The following is a 21,352-nucleotide window of genomic DNA, read 5'->3' as shown; positions in this document are numbered from 1 at the left end:
GGGGTGGGGTGGGGGGCTGGCTGTAGATGGAGTGAAGTTAAGATTGGTTCTGCTTATTTTGATTTTTAAAAAATTATTTTTAACCTTGTAGAGGTTAAAATTGCAGGAATTTAAGCCACTCAGAATCCAGACTGGAGTCTAGACTCCTGAGTGGCTTAAATTCCTGAGAAAATACACAGAACCATAGAAACCTGAGAAAATACATTAATAAATAAATAATCCATCAAGCCGGTAGTATACACAGGTAGTCCTTGACTTACGATCACAGGTAGTGAATTCATCAAGTTAAGTGGTCTGAAGAAAGGCCACTGCCTGGGATAACAAATCAGTTGTGAAGAAAAAAATTGGATAAGATTTCAGAGATAGCATCAAACAAGCTAAAGCAGTAGAGCCAGATGTGTATGAAAAAAAGAAAAAATTGAATGGGTAGCTATTACAAAAAAGGGACATCAAGGGAAAGAAGGACAGAAAAACACTGATATATTGCAAATTATAACTAGAAGAAGCCTGGATATCCATAGATATATAGATAGCTAGTACTTTCAGAATAAACTGTGAAGACACACGTTATAAAAATATGCAGAAAAGCTAAGTAGGATAATAATGCCTCCACTACATCATTCTTCAATTCCTTAATTTTCTTTCCTACTCTTGGCCCGCAAGCCATGTATTTAGAATTCTTTTTAATGAGCCAGCAGGGATAGGCAGGCTGAAAGCTAAACAGCCTTGAAATATCAAGCAATCCAATGCCTGATTAAAATTCAAAATCAAGAACTTGCAAGCAGCCTCTTTCTAAAGCAATTCCTTCTCTCGCAAGATGCTTTCATTCGAGCGTGCCAACAAGGTGCTTTTTGTCACTTTTACTCCAGCTTTCTCTGGGTGATAACCAAACGCAACAGATAACTTTTGATAGGCACCATAGAAAGCCTTCCAATAAAATAAGCTTAAGAATAAATATACAAGAAAGACGGTGCTTAGTTGCTAATATATATAGTATATAGAGAGACTCTGTGCACAAAGGAGAGGGGAAATCCTTCAGTAGGTTGCAGGAACCTGAAAATTTCAGCTCTGTTCCTGCAAATCCCGCAAAGAGATTTTCCCTTCATACCTGGAAGGGAGCTGAAATCCTTCAGCTGGCTGCAGGAATGTTTGAAAGTGAAAGCTCTGCCTACTGGGAGGATTTCAGCTCTGAGCTAAGCTTAAATCCTCTGGCAAGCAGCCTTTGGCTCCCAAAGGTCTGCCTGCTGAAAAGATTTCAGCAGACAGGAATTTCCTCCAGCCATTTAATGACATGGGAAATTGCTTAATGAATTCAACTAAGAATATCAGGTGGGTCTTTTGCTTAACAACTGCCTTGCTCAACAAGTGAGATTGCAGTCTAATTGTGATCTTAAGGACAACCTGTGTGTACTGTTTGTTGCTTCTCTTCTACCATTGCATGGAAAAGGGAGTGAGAATATTGTCAGTCGTTGGACATTTCTTTTACTGTCTTCCCTGGTTATATTGATAACTTTTAGAAATAAATAAGAAAAAGCAAATTTTTAAAAATGAGCAAATTTAATGATGTATATAAAATTAACCATCAAATTAGCAAAAAGTCCATACACCTATTTCTCTTGCAGGTCTGGTCTGAAAGAAGACTACATGGTTTATTAATTTAGCCAGGAAACAAGGTATGAAACATCACCATCAAGCCAAAATTCCAAATCACAATTTGATCCTTCCACCTATAGATCTGGTTGGGAAATAAGTGAGTTCATCAAGTTAAGTGGTCTGGAGAAAGGCCACTGCCTGGGATAACAAATCAGTTGTGAAGAAAAGAATTGGATAAGATTTCAGAGATAGCATCAAACAAACTAAAGCAGTAGAGCAAGATGTGTATGAAAAAAGAAAAGTTTGAACGGGTCAAATTTTTCAAAATCAATTTCCTGGTTTGATTTTGAACTATGATCTAATAGGAAGGCTGATTTTAGGTAAAAGTATGATAATACTTGGACTTATGGTTTGTTGGAACCACCAGTTCTAAGTATGAAGAAGGCTAGAGTTTTGGATTTTGGTTATCAAATCTAAAACATTTTTCAATTCCTGAGCTGATAGCCTTCCTTTCTCTTTGGAAATAGGTTAAATAAAAGTCTAGATTTGACTAGGGAGATTTAGAAAATTTTATGGACAATCTCCAGTGCCCCAAACCAGTGCTTCCAATATTTTAACTATCTCCAGGGTACGTTTTTTATTGTACTTTACATTTGTTTTTGAAAGCTCAATCAGTATACAAAATATTTATCTAAATGCCAAGTTCTATTAAAAATAAAGATTTTGAAGGGACCCTATTTTACATCTAGCCTGCCTATGAAAGAAACATATTGTACTAAAGTTATACTTTTGGAATTTTTCTTTGATTTCTCTATTATTTGCCATTTGTATTACTTTTCCATTTAAACAGTAATGAGAGCGTTCAGAATGAAGGCTCTGAAGGACAAGAGAAGGTCTTTAGTTGGTTTTTATTGTGGGCCACAGAAGCTACATCCAATTTAGGCATCTCTTCCATTAGCTTAAAATAATCAACACTAGTTAGTGTTGGGGGGAGGGATTGAGTCTAGCACCCCTGACATGCCATGTGCCACAAGGCCTACTCTTTAACAACTACATAAAGCTCTACTGAGTGAGGTCATCCATTGGTTTGGGGTTAAGTATCATCAGTGGGCTTATAATACCTAGCAATACATCTCAGCTTTATTTGTCTAAGGAACACTGCCAATGACTTCCCCAGTGCCTTAGGGTTATGAGGGTTTAGATGAAATGGAGCAGGATCAATTCAACCCTGGTAAAACTAAATGGCTGTGATTATTTGGCCCCTCTGGCTCCAGAAGTTATTCATCTTTAGTCCTACTCTACTCAGGGATGAACATCTTTAGTCCTACTCTACTCAGGGATGAACACTGCTTTATTTATATTTGTTTAATAAAACCAATTTATATAGCCACCCATCTCTCAAACAAGTGACTCTGAATGACATACAACAGAACTAAAGACAATTAATAAAGACGTAAGATGTTAAAAATTATATAAACCAAACTAAAATAAAAAGTAATAGATGAAGGGATGTTAAAGATAGCAGATCAACATCATTAGTTCATCTATGCCCTTGGGTCCTCAGGTCGGTTGGCATAACCAGGTGTTGAGGTTCAACAGTCATGAGGCCAAGCTCAACGCAGGTTGAGTTTGTTTGGTGTTTGTTTGGGGATCTTCATAGACTTGCAGCTCCTGCTTGGATATCAAGCGGCAGCTGTGACCAAGATGACCTTCACACTGCTTCATCTTGTGCATCAGTTGCCCCTTTCTCTGGACCAGAAGAATATACTCAACATGAGGCTGCCCCTGAAAACCACTTGAAAGCTGCAGATAGTGCAGAATAGCATGGGTAGTTATGGCCGTAGTATCTTTACTATGAGAGCCGCACTGGTTACTGGTAGGTCTCCAGGTGCAATTTAAACTGTAATCCGGTTAGCATCCTTAAAGCCCTTCATGGCATAAGGCTGCTTGAGGAAAATAGTTCCCATAGTGCCAGCATATCCTATTTAATCTGACAGTCAGCCTGCTCTAGACCTATCACTAAAACAATGTCATTTGATGGGATCCAGGATGGAAGTTTTCTCTGTTGCTGTTCTTGCTTCCTCTGAGATCCATATGACCCCTGGACTTGTAACTGAACCATACCTTTAATTAGCAGCCAAATATTTGCTTGGACAAGTTGGTCTCTTCCAAATTGCTTACCTCAACTCGTTACAGTAATTATTTTCTTGTTTTGTCTTAACAAGACACTTAATATCTGCCAGATACTAAAAACATAGCCAATCCTTGTTAATAAAAAGCCTTTCCTTGAAACTATACTATTTCTTTTTTTCCCAAATCTAAGCAAAGCATTGAGGGGAGATTTAAGTTATAAAACCTTCCCAACAAAAGCAACCCCTTGTGAATTGTTTCACAATGGCACATCCTTCCTGTACCCACCGCAGTGATAAAGAAGTCTCCTATGTGAGTATCTGGAATTATTCAATCAAGTTTGTTAATTGCTTCTATTCCATGTCTCTTGTTCATTCCTTCTTTGATATCCAACCCTCACCTGCTTCAGTCAGCAACATCCTCACCTTATTTATTTTTTTAAAAAGCAAAAAATAAACTTAGGACCTATTTTTTTCTTCCAGCTCCTGGGCCAATTTGGAAGGAGGGGTCCTTTAGAACAGGGGTCTCCAACCTTAGTAACTTTAAGGTTTGTGGACTTCAACTCCCAGGGTGGCCTGAGGAACTCTGGGAGTTGAAGTCCACAAGCCTTAAAGTTACTAAGGTTGGAGACCCCTGCTTTAGAGCATTGGCTATATAGAGGTGTATTTTTGGTTCTTCTATATTTCTATCATCATCTGCTTATTTATTTTTAATTGTTGTTTTTAATCGGTTTTTAACATGGTATGCCATTCAGAGTAATTTTTGATTTGGGTTTTGACCTTACAAGCCTAAGCAAGAAATTGGCTGTTTATTTGTTTTGCACTATTTTTTTGTTTCTTGCTGGGTTTTTTTAAATTGTTGTACGCCACCCAGAATACTTGCTTGAGATGATATATAAATTGAACAACTGAATAAATTAAATAAACGCTCTTTGTTCATGCATGTTATGACACAAAAAGAACTACAAGGATAAAACTAATCAAGCAGAGCATATTACATAGATGCAGCTGCTAGGTTTTAAAATAATCTGGCTAAGCTTATATGGATTCTGTCTCGAGCCTGCTGTGCAAAGACTCTTTCTGGTGGTTATTTTCCTTCCAATTCTGTGTCATTGAACTGTCCTTTCTGTCTGCTCCCCTAACTCTTCCATCCAATTGAACTGGAATCTACTGAGCTGGGCTTTAAATAACGCCTTTTAAATGAGTCATGATTAAAACCCACTGAACACAATTTTCAGTCCCATTGCTTTACAGCTCAGTTCTGCAAACATTTGTTTGAATAGTCTTATTCAGAGGTAAGCAAACAAGCCTGCCTTACCTAAGACTAACTGGCTTGGGGTATATAGCCTCCTGGCATTTTGGTGTACTTTTTAAAAACTATTTCTATTAGATTTTATGGATAGGCAAATAGCTTATTTTGGCTCTGTTACCAAAGGGAAACAAAAACAAAAAACCCACAAATCCCAAGTAAAATTTACGCCAAAAACAATGTTTCCTTATTTCTAAGCCAAGAACATTTCTTCTGATATACTATGGTACATAGAGTTGTTAAATTCTTCCGTGCTGACTTCTTTAGTGGTTCAAACATGAAACCATATCCATCTGCCAACATTCAGCACCCTCTGTCAGTCTACCCAACACAGCCTGTCAAAATCAGTTCTGCCCACAAAGCAAGCTTAGCAGAGAGAGAGGCAGGATTTTCAGGCTTCCCAGCTGATCATGATTTCATTACGGGCACAAAAATTCTGACATATACCATTATTGTCATCATTACCGAGCATTTATCTGGGTCTCTGAAATATATACAAGGTTTTGTGCCACGCTTCCTATCCACCGGGTAGGGCTGCCTCCTGCTACCGGTGGCCTCCCATCGACCAGTGCGCTCCCACAGAGAGGGCCTCCTCAGGGTGCCATCGGCCAGACAGTGTCGACTGGCAACTCCCAGGGGGAGGGCCTTCTCTGTGGGGGCTCCAGCCCTCTGGAACGAGCTACCCCCAGGGATACGCCAACTCCCTGACTTCCGGGCCTTCCGGCGTGAGTTGAAAACTCTTTTATTCCATCGTGCAGGACTGGCCTAATAGTTTTAATGGGGATTTTAATAGTTTTTAGTATATTCAGCCTATTTAAATTATTCTTTTAAATATGTTTTTAATTTTTGTATTTATTGTTCTTAGTTGGCTGTAAACCGCCCTGAGTCCTTCGGGAGAAGGGCGGTATAGAAATTGAATAAACATAAACACTATACAATTCTCAGGAGAAGGATACAGTAATAATCATTTTCATGACACATTAGGAGTAAATGCAACCAGATTTTAGTGTCAAATCACTAAAGAATGGTACATAAGGACCATGAAGGAGTATTTTCTATGAAAACCTCTTCCCCCTTTATGAAGATTATGGAAAGGTGGCTAATGTCACACTTGATTACCATAGTACTAAGTTTCCACAATATGTATTGTTCATAATGGCCTGTGCTGAATAAATGAAATTCAAATGTGGAATTGGCAAATGTTGTATCTTCACAAGAAAGTCTTCCTCCCAGATCTGGGCTTTAATGTAAAGAATGGGGAGTGCAGAGCACTGTATTTTGTATCCCTGTCCCCTGTCTCCAAATACTTCCAGATGTATGGGGTTTATATGCCTTAGAAGTACAACATTTAGCTAATGAAAACAGCATTCCCTTTTTTCTAGCTTATCCCTAAAGTTTATTCCATTCTTTCATCACATCATATGACAGGGAGGGGAAAACAAAAATACTGGAATGATTAGGCAGACCTTTACCCATCCACAGCTAAGGCAAAGTACTATTCAACTTCTTTCTCTTCTCTTAATCTTCTATTCTTTTCTCTAATCAAATCAATCCATTGGGATCCAGCTTGAATTCCTACTGCCTAATGAACCTGGAAAGAGTTCCCAAGAGGCGTACCTACAGCAGTGCTAGTACAACCTTACTAATAAGACAGGACTGATGCTAATGATGATCAGGCTGGTTAAAATTTTAGCGTGCCCACCCACAAAGAAGGCAGCATTTCTTAGTCTCAGAAGTAAAAGTGCCTTTAAAAGTATTTGGGGAAAAAATCCTGACCATTAATAAATTTAACAATTTATACTTCAATTTATTAACTGGCTTGCGGGTATATTACAGCTATATATAGGTAGTTGACTTACATCATTTCATTTAGTGACAGTTCAAAGTTACAGTGGCATTGAAAAAAGTGACTTATGACAGAGGTGACTGCTACCATATATATTAAGTTAGTTTAAATTGGCCTCCACTTATCTGGCAGTCTCCAGGTATCTTGAACAGTTTCCTCCTATAGTATTTTTTTAAAAATAAAACCTAAATCTGAATGAGGAATGGTCAGTGCCTCATAATCTAAAATGGACAGCTAACATCAAAAACGTCATCAAAAAAGCACAACAAAGAATGTTCTTTCTGCGCCAACTCAGAAAGCTCAAACTGCCCAAGGAGCTGCTGATCCAGTTCTACAGAGGAATTATTGAGTCTGTCATCTGCACCTCTATAACTGTCTGATTTGGTTCTGCAACCCAACAAGACAGACACAAACTTCAGAGGATAATTAGAACTGAAGAAAAAACAATGGCTACCAACCTGCCTTCCATTGAGGACCTGTATACTGCACAAGTCAAAAAGAGGGCTGTGAAAATATTTAGAGACCCTTCACATCCTGGACATAAACTGTTTCAACTCCTACCCTCAAAACGACGCTATAGAGCACTGCACACCAGAACAACTAGACACAAGAACAGTTTCTTCCTGAATGCCATCACTATGCTAAACAAATAATTCCCTCGACACTGTCAAACTATTTACTAAATCTGCACTACTATTAATCTTCTCAACATTCCCACCACCCATTTCCTTCCACTTATGACTATATGACTGTAACTTTGTTGCTTGTATCCTTACGATTTATATTGATATTGTTTCCTGATTGCTTATTTGTACCCTATGACTATCATTAAGTGTTGTACCTTAGAATTCTTGATGATCTTTTCTTTTATGTACACTGAGAGCATATGCATCAAGACAAATTCCTTGTGTGTCCAATCACACTTGGCCAATAAAATTCTATTCTATTCTATTCTATTCTATTCTATTGATAGAAATAAGTAACACAGTTATCCCCTCACTTAGTTGCTATGTATCAATTTTACTGGCAAGTCCTAGGGATTTGTGAAGCATAATAGTGGAGTAATATAGATGATCCTTGAATTAATGGCCACAATTGAGACCAGAATTTCTGTCCTAAGTTGTGGTTGTATAATAATATTGGCGTGATAGCCCAAACCCAAAAGAAATATGGCCAATACTTCTGTCCAGATTTCCCCACTTCATGCTTATCTCTCACTGCTCATTCTGTACTAGCTTAGAGATCAAACTCGAAGCCTCTACAGCACAGAGATCTGTGCCTTAGAAATCTAATTTTCAGTTGCCTGCCTGAAAGCATTTCAGGAAGTAGCAGAGACAAGAAATGAGAGCTATTTTGGCTCCCTACTGTGGCAACTGAGAACAAGTAAGCCATAAACTAAAAGACATGTTAAAAGGATGACAAGGGCTTATATATTACTGCAACTTTAGCCCTACAAATTAGGGGTTGGAACTTTTACAAAACTACAAGGGAGTAGTCTCTATTTACTATTATCAAGCTTGAAAGCTGCTAATCAACATACATAGAAATGGGATGAAGAAAAGCTTGAAAGAATAAGAACAACAAAGAATAAAAGTATACTCAATGCCTAGTATGGAAAGTACAGAATTCTGATTCAGTGTTTCTTTTATGGTCCACTTAGTTTACTGGACAAATCTATTCTAAAGGGTGAATTAAAAAGAAAAAAACAAACAAAGCACTGTATTCATGCAAGAGATTGAATCATAATGTATTGGATGGACTAAAACTGATTGGCCTGTAGAACATACCAAGCCGCAAATCAGCATTATGATTGGCTTACCGTACATACCATGCTAAGCAAACCCCAAAGATCCACATTACAGCTTGGTTAGTATGATGTCAGGTCAAGGAGCTTTGACCAAAAGTTCCACTCCATTAAAATGTAAATAGTAAAGATATTGATAATTGGCTGTTCTCTAAAGAGAAAGACGGACCAAGAAGCAGGACAGGAATATTTAAATACCATAGAATGGTATAGAATGTAAACTGTAGAAAGCAAAGTTTGCCTACATGCCAGATTGGATTTGGGGATTACCAAAGGCAAAGAACTGCAGATAGTATGATTCTTGTTGCTTGCATCTATAGGTTGCCATGTCTCAGAAGTTATTTTTGTGGGAAGTTCAGAGCAATATTATTTAATCCACCTCTGACCTATTGGTGCAAAGAGTTTTATTTGCTGCAATTCCACCTGGAGTACCATGCTACTGCACAAGTTAAAATACTGCCCTACATTTTTCAGGTCACTGCTTTAAAATCCATTCCACACTCAACCTAAGAAGCAAGCTTCCATCAACTCTACAATGATCATTGCCCCCAACTCTGCATATTTTTAACAAGAACAAAAGAAAAGGCACACAGATTACTTTACAGATAGTTCAGTGCTTATTTTCATTTCTAAATTATCAGCCATCTACTAGGACTGAAGCAGAAGAAACCTTCTCAGTTGCTCTTCAGGCATGGCCTTTCAGGGATGCTCCTGATTTGAAAGTCCCTCTGTAAGGGTATCTTCAGTACTTTATTGTGAGAAAAAGGCATCATCCATACATTTGATTGCTACTTTTATTTACTTGCTGCACAGGTGGCTATCTCACTCCATGCTACTAATCCCTCAGCCAAAACATACAAAGGGAGAAAGGCACATCATCTAAGAAGAGCTGCTGCTGTTTATGATCTGTGTCTACCTCAGATAAAGAAGTGCCCTTATTTGCCACCAATAGCACTTCTGCAAAATGTCTGTGGGCACTTTGCATTATTAGAAGAAATATCTGTCTGGTTCTGTTCCAAGCTGGGAGAAAGACACTGGAAACATAGAGGCTAATTGGAAAGATGGTTTAATGATGAAGCAGCACCACATGGGTTCTGGTGAAGCTGACCACATGGAGTTGAGGGGGGGGGGTATACCTTCTCTTGGGCTTTGCACTTGAGGTTCCTGTTCCTGTGCAAGGACATGTATTCTATTGTCTGTTGTCAGACTCCCATGGGGCCATGTAGGGGTCATACCTGAGGTTGTCTGAGCTCCCAGGTTTGGCTGAAGTTTGAACTGCTGAGATGATGCAATGAAGAGGCTTGGGTTCTGAAAGGTTGTTGGGCAATTCCTATTGTGGCTGAGGGCTAATCCTATCTTTGTTGGATCTTGAGTGAGGGTATTGCTTATAAATAGAGCTATCTCTTAAGTCAGCGGTTCTCAACCTGTGGGTCGCGATCTCATTGGGGGTCGAATGACGATTTGCCAGGGGTTGCCTAAGACCATCGGAAATATGGGAAGTATACTTGCGAGTCGAAGAATCGTGCTCCAACGGTTGACTCCACAAGCCAGCTGCAGGCTCTTCAAATCGCTAGCCGAATTCGGCTTCAGGCGTGATGAATTAAAAAAGAGAGAAATCTTTGCTCTGATGTCTCCCTCTCAAGCCAGCTGCAATCACTCCCAATCGCTAGCCTAATCTGCGATAAACTTAATAGGGGAGGAGTCTCCGCTTTAATGCCTCCAACCTCAAGGCAATCGCAAGCAGTTCAGATCGCTAGCCAATACGGCTTCAGGCGCAGATAAATTCAAAATGAAAATAATTTTACGGTTGGGGTCGCCACATCGTGGGGAATTGTATTAAAGGGGTCGCAGCACTATAAAGGTTGAGAACCACTGTCTTAAGTGCTGACATCTGCTGAGGGCTATTAAGAAAGGTGGGGGCTGCTTTCTGTCTCCAAGAGTATATTTCTCCCTTTAGGGAAATATAATATTCTGCTTTTTTAATATTTCCTAAACTATTTCATTCTTCTAGGAGAGGGGTGGGTGCTAACTTTCTATAGCAGTCAGGTAGCAATATAGAAATTGCAGACAAGACCTCCAAATGTTGACATATTCTTCACCCTTCACCATGTTAGCTGTTGCTGCCAGGAACTGCAGCTCAAGAATTGCTGGAAAGCTACAAATCCTGGCCTTCCTCCTTCCAAAGAAGGAAACCACAGGCAGGCAGTCTGGTGACACAAGCTTACAGATGTGTGGCCTCAACCTTAAGTAAATGTCCTTACTTGTGTTCAATATGTGTGCTTTTAAGCAAGTCATTTTTTTTATTACGGTCATAGACCAGCATTACAAATAAATAGCATTTAAAAAAATAAAATGGAATAAGATAAAATAAGACAAGATAATATTTAACAATTGGTGGGGGTTTGTCCATGGGCAGTCAAAGTCTGCTTCATTTTGCAGACATTATAACAAAACTTAGCTGCCTTCAAAGAGACTACATTGGACTCATTCAATAGCAGCAATTGTACATAAAAGATATAGATCAATGATGGAGAACCTTTGAAATCATCGCGTGCCAGCCTGCATGCCAAAAGTGGCATGCAAAACAATCCCACGAGGTTTGTGCGGCCCCGCTGGCCTTTGTGTGTGCGGGAGTGCCAATACCCGGAAGAGTGGCGGTCCATTGCGCATGCATGAGCTGGCACCCAAACACCCAGATACCGGCATGGATGCACGCCCGATGAACAGCTGGACATCGCGCATGCGGGCAACATCAACCTGGAAGTTCAAGTGGAAGCCTGCGCATGCGCGACGGAACGCTGCTCTTCCAGGTTTCACCACTCCCACATGTGTGATGGCCAGCTGACCGACGCTCGTGTGATCACAGGAACGCAGAATAGGAGCCAGCAAGGCTGCACATTCTTCGTGGGATGGTTTCGTGTAATGCTTCCAGCACGCATGCCATAGGTTCGCTAGCACTGATATAGGTGTTTTCCAGGTATTTTATCAAGTGAGGTCTCATGAAATGGGTTCTTGAGTCCTTATAGAACAAGGGTGTCAAACTTGCATCGTCATCATCATGTGATGTATCATGACTTTTCCCCCCTTTGCTAAACCGGGGGTGGATATAGCCAGCACATGACACCTCCTACCCATGGGCCGCGAGTTTGACACCTCTGTTATAGAAGGTGCGGTATAGTAGGATGTGAGCTGTAGTTTTGATAATCCCTTGTCCACAGGGGCACAGACTCAGATCATATGGGATTTTTTTAATACCAGCCCTCTAAGACTGATGTGGGAAATGTTGATTTTGGAAAGTTACAAATGGATTATGAAATTAATTAAAAGATTCTTCTTCCCATGGGAAAAATCTTTTATTTTGAATTCTTTTTTTAAAAAAGGCATAAGGTGGGACTTTGAAGGTCGGACACTAGATACTCAAACAATTGCAACCATTCTACCTTCCAGAAGGAGGGCTGAGAAAATATGTACAGACCTCTTACATCCTGTCACACAAACAGTTTCAACTCCTCCCCTCAAGATGCCATTACATGGCATTGCATGCCAAAACAACTAGAAACAAGGACAGTTTCTTCCCCCTCATGCTGTCACTCTACTGAGCACTTAATGCTCACAGTATTGTTTTATGTCGTTGTTGTGATTCGTCCTCCCTCCTCTCTTCAGCTGTCGGAGTGGGGGGTGGGACATGACAGTCGTCTAAGGTTATTTACCTGTGTAGTATGGCTCTAGTATTATTATGATTATTCTCATCTTCTCTACTACCCCTCTTATTGGTATCACTATTATAATTATGATTATTCTGCATCTACACAGAGCTTCTGCACAGGAGTCAAATTCCTTGAGTGTCTAATCACACTTGGCCAATAAAATTCTATTCTATTCTATTCTATTCTATTCTATTCTATTCTATTCTATTCTATAGAGAACCAGAAGAAACTAAAGATTGAAATTAAAGGAGACAAACACTTAAATTTGACTTATTAATACAGAATGGAAAAAAATAATTTAATATTGGACATACTGAATGATATTTGTGAACAATGGACCCAGAAGTTAATTTTAAGAGTGTCTGTCATTATAGGTAAACTCTGTTTGAAGGATGTTATGAAAGAGGACAAGATTTAATGGACAAGATTGAGAGTAATCTGAAAGTGGATTTAAAAATGACAGGCTAAAAGAATGATACGGAAAAATATGTTCTGAATATGCAAATGAAGAGCTGATGGTTTAATAATTAAAAATGATGTATAAAGACAGCAGCTTGGATAACTTTTCCTATATTGGATTTACAAAGGAGGCTTGTTAAAATTTTGAAGAATCTTGTGAGAAAAAGACAAAAACAGAAAAGAAACCAGGTTCTAGGACTTTAATTAAAGGGATTATAAATCAAGATTGTTAAAAATGAAATGAAAGCATATAAAGTGGCTGCATTCTTAACACCTGAGAACAGGTATTTCTGGACTTACAATTGGGGCCAGAATTTCCATTGCTAAGCAAGGTGGTGTTTAAGTAGGTCACACCTGACTTTATGATTTTTTTTTAACCATGGTTGTTAAGCAACCCACTGCAGTTGTTAAGGGAATCATGTGGTTGTTAAGGAAATCCAGCTTTCCCATCTGACTTTGCTTGTTGAAAGCTGGCTGGAAACGTCGCTTTTCTGTCCCAGTCCACACACACACACAGAGCATAAGTGGAATAAGTGTGTTATTGTTATTTCACACAACAAACCCTTCCCCAAGTTCCAACACCATGTGTGCAGTCTTTTAAAATCTGGTCCAAGCAACCTGGACAGAATGAAGGCAACAGGAGCAAAATACGCCACAGTCTTTTCTGTGCCAGCAGTCCAGGAACAATACCAGCAGGACAACAGCTCCCATGATGCTCTGGGCTTCAAGGCACGATGAAGACTGCACAACGAAGGCAACACAACTACAGCAGCTATATAATGAAGGCAACTCTTCTGACCTAGGCTTCCTTTATCTCCCTTGACAGACTGCCAAAGACCTAATTGGCAATTAGCTTTGCAAGGCCGCACGGAGCACAGAGTCAAAATGGAGCTTCAGAATTTAAACCAACCAGACAAACAATATTGCTTCCTGCAAAGGCTCACAGACTCCTCCTGTTCCTCTGCCTCACAGATGTCCAACTCTGGAGGCTCCAGAGGCAACACATAACTCCCAGATGGCCCTGGCTCCCTCTCTGCTTCCGATACAGAGCAGTCACTAAAAGGATGGTTGTAAGTTGAAGTCTATCTATTCAGTCTACATTACAGCAGGTTGGTGGGAGATGATGGAGGTATTTCTTCAACTCCTACAGTTTTTCTTCTTTTGTGGTCACTACCCTACCAGTGACATACAGCTCTTCTAGAAAGAGCCTATGTTTATTGGATCAAAATAACAGTAATGAGGGAAGGCTTCATATCACATCCACAATGGATGATGCTATGAAGATGCTGTAAGGCAGTTCATCTGATACAGAAACTATAGTCCAAAGGAAGCCCTGATAAATCTGTAATAAATAATTCAGAGCCTTAAAACACTCAAATGACAGCCACAATTTCCTAGAAATTATCTAAGTTCTAAGGTATCTGGGCAGATAAACCACATGGCACCATCTGTTCTTGAATGGGGAAGAAGCCCTCACTATCTGAACCTGGATGGGATACAACAATAAATTATCCTTCCCTAAAAGGACTATTTTAAAGAAATTATTCCAGAGTTATTAGGCTCAGATGCAGTGGTGGTATTCAGCCAGTTCTTTCTGGTTCGGTAGTGATGCACTCACATTTGCAAACCGGTGAATACTCTCTCTCTCTCTCTCTCTCTCTCTCTGTGTGTGTGTGTGTGTGTGTGTGTGTGTGGTGCTAGTTTACAACCCAACACTAGAGTAATCGAGAAAAGAAGAATTTTTATTTTAAGAATACCAACATTTGAAGGAATAGCTTATGTGCAACAGGTTACATCAGACTGAGATTTGCATTTGAACTCAGTTATCTGTAAGCTTCCTATTACTGCACTACAACACATTCTGATTTTTCAAACAGAAATAAGGATTTACATGTCATTTGCATATACACTTATTCTAGGGGGGAAAAATATTGTTGGCTACGTAATTATAAGGAAAGCTAGTGCCATTGTCAATATAAAAAAATCTTGCATAGCATTTCAGGGAAGGAAAAAGTTAGAATCCTAAATGATTTGGCTAACGCTGAAGTAAAATCTGCAAGGACACTTTTGTAGATTTATGAATTCTGCAGCCAGCTTGAACAGCTAGCTAAATGATACTGTCTGTCTGGTGGCTTGTTATTAATGTTTTGCATAAGGAAAGGCAAAATGCAGGCTATTACCTGAAATGCCCTGAGCAGCTGCTCTGCTAACATTTGCTCAGGGGCATCCCAGCACAGTTTCCTGCTTTCTTCTACTCACACATATTAGCAGAGCACTGTGGAGACAGCACATAAACGCAGCCCTTCACCACTTGCAAATGTGATGATCCGTAGCTACTTTGTATTCCTATGTTTTGCTCAACTCCGCTGCGTCTTCCCCTGTGTTACATAGGGATAACAACATGCTATTCACCAACAGCTGGAGGATGGAATAGGCATGAGCTGCATTTTATCAAACTCTACCCTGAGTTCTGTATTTGTATCCTGTGACAACGGTGCTTGAACCTAGCATTTTAGTTTTTCTGCCATGGATCAAAGCAGTTTCCACCATATCTGAAATACCAGCCCTATTATGCCACAGGATCTCAGTGATTTTGTATCACTTACCCACTCTCCCTATGACATCTCATCATTCTATCTAAGTGGGAGGTTTTTCAACTGCAGAAAAGAAGACATTTTTATATAATCCAGAGAAACTGTTGGGTGGTATGATGAGGTGATGCTGTGCCATAATGATAGCAATTTCAGAAACAGCAGATACAATAGCAGAACAAAAATATTTTTGATAAGTTGTTTTCGTTCTAGCCATCCCAAATCCACTGGAATTAAACATCACACATGCTCTTCTCTTGGATTTTTTTCTGTCCAGAAATATCAGACTTTTCTCTTTAGGTTTTGTGTGTTTCTCTGTTGTATGTAAACATCGGGTGGGAAGGAGGGGCAGGGAGAAAGAGAAAAAGGAAAGAGAGAGAAAGAAAGAAAAGAAGAATTTTTATTTTAAGAATACCAACATTTGAAGGAATAGCTTATGTGCAACAGGTTACATCAGACTGAGATTTGCGTTTGAACTCAGTTATCTGTAAGCTTCCTATTACTGCACTACAACACATTCTGATTTTCAAACAGAAATAAGGATTTACATGTCATTTGCATATACACTTATTCTAGGGGGGAAAAATATTGTTGGCTACGTAATTATAAGGAAAGCTAGTGCCATTGTCAATATAAAAAAATCTTGCATAGCATTTCAGGGAAGGAAAAAGTTAGAATCCTAAATGATTTGGCTAACGCTGAAGTAAAATCTGCAAGGACACTTTTGTAGATTTATGAATTCTGCAGCCAGCTTGAACAGCTAGCTAAATGATACTGTCTGTCTGGTGGCTTGTTATTAATGTTTTGCATAAGGAAAGGCAAAATGCAGGCTATTACCTGAAATGCCCTGAGCAGCTGCTCTGCTAACATTTGCTCAGGGGCATCCCAGCACAGTCTCCTGCTTTCTTCTACTCACACATATTAGCAGAGCACTGTGGAGACAGCACATAAACGCAGCCCTTCACCACTTGCAAATGTGATGATCCGTAGCTACTTTGTATTCCTATGTTTTGCTCAACTCCGCTGCGTCTTCCCCTGTGTTACATAGGGATAACAACATGCTATTCACCAACAGCTGGAGGATGGAATAGGCATGAGCTGCATTTTATCAAACTCTACCCTGAGTTCTGTATTTGTATCCTGTGACAACGGTGCTTGAACCTAGCATTTTAGTTTTTCTGCCATGGATCAAAGCAGTTTCCGCCATATCTGAAATACCAGCCCTATTATGCCACAGGATCTCAGTGATTTTGTATCACTTACCCACTCTCCCTATGACATCTCATCATTCTATCTAAGTGGGAGGTTTTTCAACTGCAGAAAAGAAGACATTTTTATATAATCCAGAGAAACTGTTGGGTGGTATGATGAGGTGATGCTGTGCCATAATGATAGCAATTTCAGAAACAGCAGATACAATAGCAGAACAAAAATATTTTTGATAAGTTGTTTTCTCGTTCTAGCCATCCCAAATCCACTGGAATTAAACATCACACATGCTCTTCTCTTGGATTTTTTTCTGTCCAGAAATATCAGACTTTTCTCTTTAGGTTTTGTGTGTTTCTCTGTTGTATGTAAACATCGGGTGGGAAGGAGGGGCAGGGAGAAAGAGAAAAAGGAAAGAGAGAGAGAAAGAAAGAAAAAGAAAGAAAGAAAGAAAGAAAGAAAGAAAGAAAGAAAGAGAAAAAGAAAGAAAGAAAGAAAGAAAGAAAAGAAAGAGAGAGAGAGAGACTCGGTTTAAGTAAGAAGCTACTTTCTTCTGAGAATCTCTGAATTGCTCTGAATTCTTATTATGATTATTTGTGGAGAGTGAATGAGAATTCAACATGATTTAAGATTTGACTTCTTATATATGTATTTTCCAGGGATATATAGGTTTAAAAACATAAAATAATAATCTGCATCACATGCGATGCTTTAAGTACAATAAATAGGAAGTGCATTTGCTATCATCCCTGAGATACCTTTTTAAAAATTCTGTATGCAACATGTCAAGTTCTAGAATTTCTTTCTTTAAAATGATCTGGCTTTTTCCTGAATTTGGAGAAGATCAAACCTGCTTTCAGTCCCTTAGATTCCATGGAAGTAGTTGTTAAATAGAAATTCCTAAACATAAATGATACAGAAGGAGGAAGTATTTTCTTAATGTGAAACATTACAGTAGAACAAATATCAATCCTAGGGTTTAGAAAGTCAGTAATAAGGAGAACTCTTGGAATTTGATTTCTGGATTTTCTACCATATCTGGATAACTTTGCTGGATAAATTATCTGTGGTGTGCTGTGGTTTGCAAGCACTTCCCTGTCAGTCTTTTTCTATCAGCACTCTTGAGAAATATGTCAGCTTTGCAATGGGTTCATAGCTTAGCTAGCCCTTTTGCTCTTGGATATCTGACCTCCATTAGCTCCTCAGCTGACAGTAAGAGTTGGTAAAAGCTGCAAGACAAGATTTGAAGGGAATAAAAGAGTTGAAAGGTTTGGATGATGAAGGGGCTTGGCTAAAATAGTAAGCATATATGAAAAATGAGTAGTAAATATGCTTTCTGCTTTCATCATGCCCAAAAGCTGCTGTCAAAGCAATTAGAGTCTGGATCTGTATGAGAGAACAATAGTCCTGTGTATTTTTTTTGTGCCTGAAACATTGTGAGATTATAGAATAATGCTCAATAGGTTCATTAATGCTACTATGAGTTTGTTAAGCAATGTCCTCTTTCATTATTACATTCCTGAGAAACACCCTCTTGTCGGGCATCAGGCATTCACATAGGAAAATTAGGATAGAAAATGTTAATACTAATCATAGATAAATAATATAGTTTTAAAACTATGTAAATACACACTGGAAGTTCTTTGGGGTTAATACATTTCCCCCCAAACACCTATGTTTGATTGAATTAATTGATCAATTAATTCAGGAATTGCATCTGAGACAATTTAAGAAATAGCAGATAGTGTCTTTATGTTAGTCAAGTAATAAAATTAGATGCCTTCAGAATAGTATTTATATTAAGCTATTCTAATCTTGATATTAGATGTTCAAGTGAACTGAAAAAATACACAAACAAATAAAAGCACTTACAGCCACTTCTTTTTAATGTAGAACAGATAAGCATATCACATAGGCATTCATTTCCATTCTCCTATTAGGGTTGGACAAATGTATAAACAGCAGGTTTATTGGTTTCACTGTAGCTGAACAGACAAAATAATGTGCAGGGACATTAAGAGAATACATACAAATACACTATCAAAGTGTTGGAAAGCCCAACAAGATCAGTGTGCTCTTCCTAAGAACATTTCCTTGGGCAGTTAAATCACCTCCCCCTCTTTTTGTTTCAAAACAGCAAGAAATTTACACTCTATAACTGTCGCTTTAGCATGCAGCAATGCATTCCAATCTGTTGTGGCCTGCTGGTGGCCAGCAGAGTCGGACACCAAGGAGGTTGGGGAGGAACTTGGGCCAGTCCTGGGGGCTGGGGAAAGCTCGGATGAGGGCTCTGCCTCAGAGGCAGAGAGGGAGTTAGACAGCAACGAGGAAGAGGAACAGCTGGAGCCCGTTCCCAGTGTGCGCATGTGCAGAGCTGCCAGAAGACAAGAACAGCTCAGAAAGAAGAGTCGACTTGGGAGTAAAGCCACACCTTGGAGGTGATTGGCCCCATCCATAGGAAATAAAAGAGGAGCGAACAGGGAGTGGGCTTTTGCAGGAAACAATTTGTTCGTTCTGTGACTCTGAGAGACTCTGAACCAAGTTTTGCCTTGTACTGTGGTTGGAAACAAATCATGTGGCAGCTTACCAAACGAGATAAGGTGTGTTGAGAAGTACTGTATTCCTTATTCTACTTGTGCTCTGTATGTATGTGGGGGATTGGGACAGGAAAGTGACCTTTCCAGCCATTGGAAAGGTTTGTTTCGACAAACTTTGCTGACTGTGAATGAACGTAATTGACAGTCATGTAAATAAGAGGTTTTGCGGGGACCAATTCCTGCCTCCTGCTTGTTAAGGTAGTCTAGGTCAGAACACAATCAACCTTTTGCTACTTATTAAAAAAAAAATTCCAGTGAGGAATGGTGAACTAATGCCCCAATTTTTTCCACTCCATGGATCATGGGAGTGGAAAGGGATTAGGGATGAAAGGAAGTTGGATGCTAGATCCAGACTGCCAAAATTCTTTCTAGAACAGAAAGAGATCGTGAGATTACCCATATGTACTTGAGATAGAATTTTTTTAGTAGATCACAGAAATTGACATTTTTGCAGCTGTTTGTGATCAGTTTGGAATTGGAGTTCCAGCATGCTCTGAGCCATTATTAATGCAGCCTTTCTTGGAGTCAAGGTTTGATGAAATCTCATCCTTTTATCACTTTGGAGCTTTATTTTTCATTGTTTAAGATTGAAAAAACCTTTGCAACACAAAATTTAATACTGCTTGGGTGAATTACTTTTCAATTCATTTAAAAAGAAAAAAAATAGGTTCCCAGCTTTGTAAGATCTTTAATTTTTGCAATATACAACAAAAGGACAATTATAGTGTTATTTTTGGAAATTTTTTAAACACTAAGGGTTTGGATAAAATTGATTTAAAGGACTTTGAAGTTAATTAGAAAGATTCTTTTGCATGGAAATCAGTCTTATTTACATTTCAAACTGATAACAAGACTTTGAAGGTTGATCACTTGAGGCCACCAGATGGCTATTTTAAAAGCAATGTTTCATCTGTAGGTCCAAGAAGTGCTTGCGCTTTTTAATTCCACTGGACCCAAAAGTTGCTATGGAAGAGGAACAAATCCTTTTGAAGAGAACTGAAATGAACTTAAGGTAAACTTACAAAGTATGATCTATAAGAGATAGAAATATTGGATTAGCAAACAGAGTTGGACAATCATTTTTTTAAAATTAAAAGTATATAAATAATGTATCAATAGAGCAATGTGGATGAGCCTTTTAAATTGAAATATAAGAAATTACAAAAAGAACTTTATTTATGGAACTTAAGAATGGCTGGGAGGATGAAGAAAAAACTACAAAATTGAGTTATTTGATTATGGTTAAATAATAAGTTGCTACTGTATCTCTGGTGATTTAATGGTTATCTTAACTGGTTAACGTTTTTGGGAAATGTTCAACTAAGTATAAAGGATTCGTTTGCAATTTCTACATTATTATTTTTGATACATAAATAAGGGGTTACCATTCCTAGTAATGTTTAATAGTTTTTAATTTTTTGTAATCTTTAATTGTTAATTGGGATTAGATTTTGATAATTAAAGAGAGGAATGAAGAGGATTTAGATTAAATGGAAAGAAGAATTATATATTTAGGTATTTTTAATTTTTATAACATCATTGCTAATTAATGAGAACTGATGATTTAGAGATGAGTTTAGAGAAAATGAGATGAGATATGGAAAATGTATTTGGTTGTATTTTAAGAGAGTGATAATGTGTTAATGTTGAACATTCTTGTTGAGGATTAAAGAGAAAGTTTCTTTTTTTTATTATTCTCTCTTTCCCACATCTTTGGAGGGGAATTTTTTTTCTATAATTTTTAAATACTTCTTTTTCCTTTTGAAATAATATTTTTGTATTAGTTTTATTTGCTTAACATAATTATTGGTAAAAAAAAATTCAGAAACACACAAAAAAGTTTTTTTTTAGTCCTTAAACCTATATTTATTTATTTATTCTGCCAAAAGATTGGCGGAGACTCAGCTGGTGCTAAAAAACTTGTCATTCCAAATTTCTTAATAACGGAAACACAGTTACTAAGTGATTTCCAAAAGTTATTAGAAAAGGGAGAATGTGAATTCTGTATCCATACGGACACCATCTGCAGTTTGGGTGAAGATGTGTTCCCTTGTCTCTAAGAATTCTAAACCACTAGAAAACATTATCTTTGATCTCCTCACCAGGAGCAA

General features: G+C 38.5%; 1 protein-coding gene and 1 long non-coding RNA gene across 5 annotated transcripts in view; one reads left to right on the top strand and one right to left on the bottom strand.

Annotated features, from left to right (window-relative positions):
* The window catches only part of B4GALNT4 (beta-1,4-N-acetyl-galactosaminyltransferase 4), a 231,899-nt gene that overhangs the window by 173,418 nt on the left and 37,129 nt on the right, over positions 1 to 21,352 (bottom strand). The window contains exon 1 of one of the 4 annotated variants that reach the window (XM_058156282.1): positions 1,109 to 1,163. The exons of the other annotated variants lie outside the window; for them this stretch is intronic. The gene's annotated coding sequence lies outside the window, so the exon portion shown is untranslated. Of the gene's footprint in view, positions 1 to 1,108; positions 1,164 to 21,352 lie in introns of those variants that run through there. 4 annotated transcript variants of the gene reach the window in all.
* Positions 1,225 to 20,248, top strand: LOC131184688 (uncharacterized). The gene is made up of 3 exons (XR_009152021.1): positions 1,225 to 1,329; positions 1,623 to 1,673; positions 20,158 to 20,248. It is a non-coding gene; the product is annotated as an uncharacterized LOC131184688 (long non-coding RNA).

Source organism: Ahaetulla prasina, chromosome 1 (genome assembly GCF_028640845.1).
Source record: "Ahaetulla prasina isolate Xishuangbanna chromosome 1, ASM2864084v1, whole genome shotgun sequence".
NCBI lineage: Eukaryota > Metazoa > Chordata > Lepidosauria > Squamata > Colubridae > Ahaetulla > Ahaetulla prasina.
The sequence above is the reverse complement of the archived record's forward strand: the minus strand, read 5'-3'. Positions and strand labels throughout refer to the sequence as shown.